A 9,383-nucleotide genomic window follows, 5' to 3' on the forward strand; every position below is an offset into this window, starting at 1 on the left:
GTACAACATTGTAGATGTGCTTAATGCCACTGAATTGTACAACTTTAAATGGTCAAAATGGTAAATTTTATGTTATTTGTATTTTACCACAATAAAGTCACTTCCTCAAGGTTTCTTCGACTCCTCAAGGTCAGAGTCCCCTGTAAAATCACCCTATATTTCTCCTTTGAAGGACTTATCACAGTTGTAATTAATTATTTGTGTAATTATTTGTCTAATATTGGCTTCCCTTCTCTACTGTAAGATCCATCAGGGCAAAGGATCATATCTGTCTTCACCACTGTATCAAGAAACACACTGCTTGATACATTCTAGGTATTCCGGAAATACTTATGGAACAAAAAGGGATGAATTATCCCCAATTCCTGACAATTCTATCTCCTGAATATCTTTGAAGTGAATTCTCTTTTCTCTGTTCTCAGTTTAATCCAGACCATAGTTAACCTCTTAATCTAGAATAAGGCAACAGCTTCCTATTTGCTCTCTCTGCTTTCAGCCATACTTCCATCTAATCCATTCTCCACACTGTAATCAAAGAAGTAGTTTTAAAACACAAATATGATCATATCCCTGTCCACACATGTACCCTGTGAGCACCAAATTTACCATTAGACTAAAGTCCAAGCTCTAACATCATCTTCACAGACCTCTCTGATTTGGTTCTTCTTTTAAATCTCTTCAGCTTCATTCCTCACCCCTCCTACCTTACAATTATTCTGAATTGCTTTCGGTACCTTGAAAAATTTATTCTCTTATCTTTTTGCCTTTGCATATACTCTTTCCTCTGCCTGGATCACTCATTTTTTTCTCTCTCATTCCCCTTCCCAGCCTGGAAAATTCTTGTTTAGCTTAACGTTTTGTCCTCAGCACCTAGCACTGTGCCTGGAACATAGTATATGCTCAATAAATATTTGTTTAAAAAATGAAAGTCTTATTTCCTGTCTAGTTTCTATGTAGTCATCTATTAATTATTAATTTCACTTATCCTTTGTGCTCCATTGCATTTTATCGTATGGTCTTGTTTGTGTGTCATACCTGCTAGACTGTGAGCTTCATGAAGGCAGGGGGAATAGTCTGATTTATTTTTCATGGTACAGACCATGCCAGACTCATGGTGGCTTCCAGTTGATATATATTTATTGAAAGAGTTTAGAGTATAGGTAGTTAAGATCATAGGTTCTAGGGTCCCACTGCTTGACTTTACATCATGTCTCTACACTTAATACCTGTGTAGTTGGGCAAGTTAGCACTTAAGCTTTCTAAACTTTATTTTCCTCATCTGTAAAAGGTATATTTATAACAGTACCTAACTGAAAATAGTACCGTGTAGATTAATGAAATCTATAGGTTTGAGACTCAAGAGAGAAAACTTGGCTGGAGAAAGATTTGGTAGTCCTCAGCAGGTATAGGATAAGAGATGAAACAAGTGAAAAACAAGATATGGAAAATAAAAAGCAGTTCAGGAAGGGAAAGATTAACCATGGTTTACCAGATGGCTCAATTGTAAATAGTACTAAACATTGAATATAAATCTAAGCAAAATTCCAAAATTAATGAATGAGAGGATGAAGAAATGAGAAAGAAGCAATGTGTGATAAAGACCTGGGAAGAAAATAAAGCTAAATTCTCTTCTTTTGTTGTGGGAAGTCAATAAATAATGCCTAAAACTAAAAAATCAAGAAATAGTGATATGCTATTTAGAGAAGGGGATGCCAAAACTATCAGCTAAAAGAAGTAAAAATGTTTGCCTCTGGGAGGGGGAAATGCAGGGGTGGAATGAGGCTGGCTAGAGACTGTTGTTATCATAATAACCTTAGAGAACTATTTGAATCTTTTGTAATTTTGATTAAAATTAAAAGTAAAAATGCATAAATATTAAGTTTTTGTTTTGTTTTAAGAGAAAGAGAGAGAGGTCAGTAGCTAGAAAGCTTTTGAAGTCTTCTCTAATCCCATCAGCCCTAAGTTATTTTACCCTTCTCTAACCTCCCTTTAAAATGTTTACCTTTTTACGCATTTATCACATAATGCCTTGTATTACACCTATTGGTGTATGTTTTCATTTTCTAATAGACTTTGAATATTTTGAGATAAGGGAACATAGTTTTACCCATTTTTATCTTTATCTTCAGCCTTCCCCTACTCAAAAATAGGGCTTTGTACCTGACAGGTAGTCTTTAAATATATGTTGAATAGGTGAAAGTGTATTTAACTGGGTCCCCACTTCATGTATTTTTGCTTTGTTTCATCAGCTGTAATATGGGCACCCACTTTTTAGGTTTTCCATTTCTCAGTACGCTGAAAATGTGAGTAGGTGCTTAATAAATGGGAGGATGATTCACAGGGGCAGTATCAAGTTTCTAAATTTTGAACCAGATAACCAGATTTATCAGTATGCCAAAAGTACTTTTCCAAAACAACCTACATTGTTCTAATGTTCTAGAGAAATTAAGTGGAACATGTTTATACCTTTTATACCTTTACAGCACTCTATTTAACATATCCTTACTTATGTTCTTGCTCTTATTTGTACTCATCAGGGTCTGTTTTTCTGTGGTGTTTTTCTGGTACTGAGAATATACAGACTTTGTTCCTGTCCTTCAAAACATTTCCTTTGTGTCAAAACTCCAATTCTTTTCTCCCTCCCTCCCTCCCTTCCTTTTAATGGCTTTATTGAGATATAATTCACATACCATATAATTCACCTGTTTAAAGTATCTATATTCACAGAGTTGTGTATTCACAGAGTTGTGTAATCGTCACCACAATACAATTTTAGAACATTTTTGTTACCCAAAAAGAAACACCGTAACCATTAGCAATCACTCACCTCCATTCCTCTCCACACACTCAACCCCCTGCTCTAGGCAACCACTGATCATCTTTCTGTTTCTATGATTTGCCTATTCTGGACATTTCACATAAAAGGAACCATGCAATATGTGGTCTTTTGTGACTGGCTTCTTTCACATAACATAGTATTTTCAAGAGCTTTATATGTTATAGTAGGTATTGGTACTTCATTCATCATTACTGCCACATTATATTCCATTGTATGGATAGACTGCATCTTATTTATCCATTCATGAGTTGATGAACCTTTGGATTACTTCCACCTTTTGGCTATTATGAATAATACAGTAGACATTCATGTACAAGTCTTTGTGTGGACATATGTCTTCTGTCCTTGTAGGTATGTACCTAGGAGTGAATTTCCTGGGTCATATAGTAATATTTTTTAGGAACTGCCAACCTGTTTTCCAAGCTACTGTGCTATTTTACATCCCCATCAGCAATGTATGGCAGTCCCTATTTCTCCACATCCTCTGCAACATTTGTTATTATCTGTCTTTTTTTATAGCCACCATAGTGTGTGTGAAGTGGTATTGTATTTTTTTTTAAAGATTTTTTAAAAATTTTTTTCCTTTTTCTCCCCAAAGACCCCCAGTACACAGTTGTGTATTCTTCATTGTGGGTCCTTTTAGTTGTGGCATGTGGGACGCTGCCTCAGCATGGTTTGATGAGCAGTGCCAGGTCTGCGCCCAGGATTCAAACCAATGAAACACTGGGCTGCCTGCAGTGGAGCGCGCGAACTTAACCACTCGGCCACGGGGCCAGCCCCAGTGGTATTGTTTTGATTTGCATTTCCCTAGTGGCTACTGGTTTTGACTATCTTTTCATGTGCTTTATTTGCCATTTGTATAGGTTCTTTAGAGAAAGGCCTATTCAGATCCACTGCTCACTTATTAATTGGGTTATCTTTTTATTGTTGAATTGTAAATTTTCTTTATATATTCTGGATACTATGCCTTTATCAGATAGATGATTTGCAAGTTTTTCTCCCATTTTGTAGGTTGTCTTTTCACTTTCTTGATGATATCATTTATAGTACATAGTTTTTAATTAATAAGTTCCAGTTTCTGTATTGTTTCCTTTTGTTACTTGTACTTTTGGTGTTGCATCTAAGAAAGTGTTGCCTAACCCAAGGTCATGAATATTGATTCCTGTGTTTTCTGCTAAGTTTTGTAGCTTTAGCTCTTGTTTAAGTCTATGATCCAGTTTGAGTTATTTTTATGTACAGTATAAAGAAGGGGTTCAGATTCATTCTTTTGCACATGGATATCCAGTTGTCTGAGCATCATTTGTTGTAAAGACCATTCTTTCCCATCAAATTGCTGTGGCATCCTTGTTAAAAGTAGATCATAAACGTCAGGGTTTGTTTTTGGACTCTTAATTCTGTTCTGTTGGCCTACATGTCTCTCTTTATGCCAGTTCCACCCTGTCTTGATTACTGTAACTTTGTAGTAAATTTTGAAACTAGGAAGTGTGAATCCTCCAACTTTATTCTTCTTTTTCAAGATTGTTTTAGCTACTCTGAGTTGCTTGCATTTCTATATGAATGTTAGTATCGGCTTCTCAGCATCTACAAAAAAGGGCTGCTCATTTTGGTAGGAAGGGCACTGAAACTTTACATCAATTTGGGGAGTATTACCACCCTAACAATATTAACTCTTCTGACCTATGAATATGTGGGATGGGATACCTTTCCATTTATTTAGGTCTTCTTTAATTTCTTTTGACAATGTTTTGTAGTTTTTAGTGCACCTCTTTTGATAAATTTATTCCAGAATGTTTTATTCTTTTTGATGCTATTGCACAATTATTTCTTAACCTTATTTTCAGATTATTCATTGCTATTATATAAAATATAATTGATATTTTTATAGTAGTGTTAAATCCTGCAATCTTGCCAAGCTTTTGTTCTAATAGGTTTTTAGTGGACTCTAGAATTTTCTGGGCACAATATTATGTCATCTGCAAATAGAGATAGTTTTACTTCTTCCTTTCCAATATGGATGACTTTTATTTCTTTTTCTTGCCTATTTCTCTGGTTAGAATCTCCAGTAAAATGTTGAATAGAAATGGTGAGAGCGGATATCCTTGTCTTGTTCCTCATCTAAGGGGGAATGCATGCCATCTTTCACCATTAAATAATAAGGTTAGCTGTGGGGTTTGTCATAAATGCCCTTTATCGGATTGAGGAGGTTCCCTTTTATTCCTGTCTTGCTGACTTTTCTTTTCATGGAAGAGTGCTGGATTGTGTCAAATGATTTTTCTGCATCTATTAAGTTGCTTATGGGGCGTTTACGTTTTCTCTGTTAATATGGTATATTACAACAGTTTATTTTTGGATGTTAGACCAACCTTGCATTTCTGGAATAAATACATGTCCATTTGGTCATGATGTATAATCCTTTTAATAATCTTTTTTATAGGTTGCTGGATTTGGTTTGCCACTTTTTTATTGAAGATTTTTGCATCTATCTTCATAAAAATCACTAGTCTATAGTTTTATTTTATTGTGATGTCTTTGTCTAGTTTTGGTATCAAGGTAATGCTAATCTCCTCCAATTAGTTAGTTAGTGTTTCTTTCTCATTTGTTTTCTACATGCGTTTGTTAAGTATGGTGTTAATCCTTTAAATGTTTGGTAGAATTCACCAGTGAGACCGTCTTGGACTGGGTTTTCTTTGTGGGAAGTTCTTAAATTCAATCTTTTAAATTCAGTTTTTAAGTTCATTCAATGTTTTCACTTGTTGTAAGTCTTATCAGATTTTCTGTTTCTTCTTGAGTCAGGTTTGGAGGTTTGTGTCCTTCTAGGAATTTGTCCATTTCATCTAAGTTATCTAGTTTGTTGGCCTACAGATGTTTATAGTATTCCCCTATAATCCTTTTATTTTTTATAAGGGTGTTAGCAATGCCCTTTCTTATGTTCTTGATTTTAGAAGTATGAGTCTCTCTCTCTCTTTCTTTTGTAAGTCTGGCTAAAGTTATGACAATTTTGCAAGAGCCAACCTTTGGTTTTGTTGATTTTCTCAATTGTTATATTCTCTCTTTCATTCATTAGCTCTGTAATCTTTATTACTTCTTTCCTTTGCTTACTTGTTTGTTTTTTCTTTCTCTTTTAAGCTTTCTTAAAGTGAAATGTAAGGTTATTGATCTGAGATCTTTCTTCTTGTTTTTTTAATTAATTAACGTATTTATTTATTTTTGGTGAGGAAGATTCACCCTGAGCTAACATCCATTGCCAATCTTCCTCTTTTTTTGCTTGAGGGAGATTAGCCCTGAGCTAACATCTGTGCCAGAATTCCTCTACTTTGTGTGTGGGATGCCTCCACAGCATGGCTGATGAGTGGAGAAGGTCCGAACCTGGATCCAAACCTGTGAACCTGGGCTGCTGAAGCAGAGCACACAGAACTTTAACCACTCGGCCGTGGGACCAGCCCCTTTCTTCTTTTTAAATTTAAGGGTTTACAGCTATAAATTTCCCTCTAACCAAGGCCTTAACTGCATCTTGTAAATTTTGGTATGTTGTATTTTCTTTCTCATTCATCTCAAAACATTTTCTAATTTCCCTTGTGATTTCTTCTTTGACCCATTGGTTATTCAGGAATATCTTATTTGATTTCCACATATTTTTGAACTTCACAAATTTCTATTATTGATTTCTAATTTCTTTCCATTGTGGTTATAGAACATACTTTAATGATTTCAAACTTTATAAATATATTGAGACATTTTATGGACTCACATATGGTCTATCCTGGATAATCTTATATCAGCACTTGAGATGACTGTGTATTCTACTGTTTTGGGGTAGAGTGTTCTCTAGATGTCTGTTTTGTGGATTTGTAGTGTTGTTCAAATATTCTATTTCTTTGTGAATCTTCTGCCAGTTGTTCTATCCATTATTGAAAGTGGCATAGTGAAGTCTCCAACTATCATTGTTGAATTGCCTATTTCTAAGAATCCGTCAGTTTTTGCTTCATGTATTTTGGGACTCTGTTGTTAGCTACATATGCTTGTAACTCTTTTATCTTCCTAGTATATTGACTCATTTATAATTATAAAAATTCTTTCTTTACCTCTAGTAGCATTTTTTGTTTTAAAGTCTATTTTGTCTGATATTTTTATATAGTCATTCTAGCTGTGTTATTGTTCCTGTTTGCAATAGTATACATTTTCATTCCTTTTACTTTCAATTCATTGTATCTTTGAATCTAAAGTGTGTATTTTGTAGACAGCAGATAGTTGGATCCTTTTTTTCCACCTGGTCTATCACTGCCTTTTGATTGGTTTGATTAACATTCATATTTGATGTTATTATCAGTATGGTTAGATTTGCCTCTGCTGTTTAGCATTTTGTTTTCTGTATATCTCATGTCTTCTTTTCCCTCTGTTACTCCTTTAGTGTCTTCTTTTGCATTAAGTGAATATTTTCTAGGGTAAAATTTTACTTCATGTAGTAACCTCTTAAGTATATTTTTTAGTTATTTCCTTAGTGATTGTTCTACACATTACAATATATATCTTAACTTATTAGAAACTACTTCATATTTTTATTAACTTAATTCCAGTGATATATGAAAATGTTACTCCTATCTAGTTCTATTCCCTCCCTTTTTTGTGCTATTATTATTATATATTATGTTAAGTATAAGATATATATTTCAGTTCTTTTTATGTTACAAACCCAACCGTACATTGTTATAGGTTTTTCTTATAATTTCATGTGTTTTAAAGAAGCTCAGAGAAGAAGAGAGCACAAATATATTTATAGAGTTAAAAAATATATTAAGCTTCTTAGTTACCATTTTTGTTCTCTCCATTTCTTCCTGTGAATTCAAATTACCAACTGGTGTTATTTTCCTATTTCAATACAGTTCTGTTACCACAAACCTCCTTTGTGATGTTATTGTCAAATATATTAGATTTTCTGTATGTTATAGGCCCAATAGTACAAGTATATACATATTGTTTTATATAATTGCTTTTTAAAACTTATTCATTTATTTTTAATTGTGATAAAATACACATAACATAAAATTTACCATCTTTATTTTTAAGTGTATAGTTCAGTGGTATTAAATACATTCATATTGTTGTATAACCATCACCACCATCCATCTCCAGAACTCTTCTCATTTTCCAAAACTGAAATTCTGTACCTATTAAACAATAAGTCCCTGTTCCCCACTTCTCCTCGCCCCTGATGATCACCATTCAATTTTTTGTCACTATGAATTTGACTACTGTTAAGTACCTCATATAAGTGGAATCATACAATATTTGTCCTTTTGTGCCTGGCTTATTTCACTTAGCATAATGTCCTCAAAGTTCATCCATGTTGTAGCATGTCAGAATTTCCTTCCTTTTAAGGCTGAATAATATTCCATTGTATGGATATATCAAATTTTGTTTATCTGTTCATCCGTCAGTGGATATTTGCATTGTTTCCACCTTTTGGCTATTGGGAATAATGCTGCTATGAACATAGGTGTATAAATATCTCTTTGAGACCCTGCTTTCAATTCTTTGGGGTACATACACCAAAGTGAGATTGCCAGATTATATGATAGTCTACTTTTAATTTATCAAGGAACTGCCATACTGTTTTCTTTAGCAGCAGAAGCATTTTATATTCCCACCAATAATACAGAGGGTTCGCATTTCCCCACATCCTTACCAGCACTTGTTATTTTGGATTTGTTTGTTTGTTTTTTGATAGTAGCCATCCTAATGTGTATGAAGTGGTAATTCATTTTGGTTTTGATTTGCATTTCCCTAATGATTAGCGATGTTGAGCATCTTTTCATGTACTTATTGGCCATTTTATAGCTTCTTGGGGGAAATGTCTATTTAAGTCCTTTGCCCATTTTTTCATCAGGTTTTTTGTTTTTCATCATTGAGTTGTAGGAGTTCTTTATATATTCTGGGTATTAACTGCTTTTCAGATATAGGATTTGCAAATATTTTCTCTCATTCCTTGGGTGCTTTTCACTTCATTGATTGTTTTTTGATGCATATATAATTGCTTTTAATCAGTTAAGAGAAGAAAGCATAAGGAATATGCAATTATATTGTCTTTTATAATTATTAACATTATTTTTACTGGAACTCTTACTGTTTTGCATGTGGATTTGAATTACTGACTGATGTCACTTCCTTTTAGTCTAAAGAATTTCCTTTTGTGGTTTTTATAAAGCTAGTTTGTGGGGGCGGCCTGGTGGCACAGCAGTTAAGTTCGCACGTTCCGCTTCTCGGTGGCCCGGGGTTCACTGGTTTGGATCTCGAGTGCAGACATGGCACCCACTTGGCAAAAGCCATGCTGTGGTAGGCATCCCACATATAAAGTAGAGGAAGATGGGCAGGGATGTTAGCTCAGGGCTAGCCTTCCTCAGCAAAAAGACGAGGATTGACAGTAGTTAGCTCAGGGCTAATCTTCCTAAAAAAAAAAAAAGCTAGTTTGCCACCAACAGATTCTCTCAATTTTTAGTTAACTGTAATGTCTTTATTTCACTTTCATTTTTGAGAGATAGTTTTTCTC

The sequence above is a fragment of the Equus quagga genome, chromosome 5 (assembly GCF_021613505.1).
Source record: "Equus quagga isolate Etosha38 chromosome 5, UCLA_HA_Equagga_1.0, whole genome shotgun sequence".
Taxonomy (NCBI): Eukaryota; Metazoa; Chordata; class Mammalia; order Perissodactyla; family Equidae; genus Equus; species Equus quagga.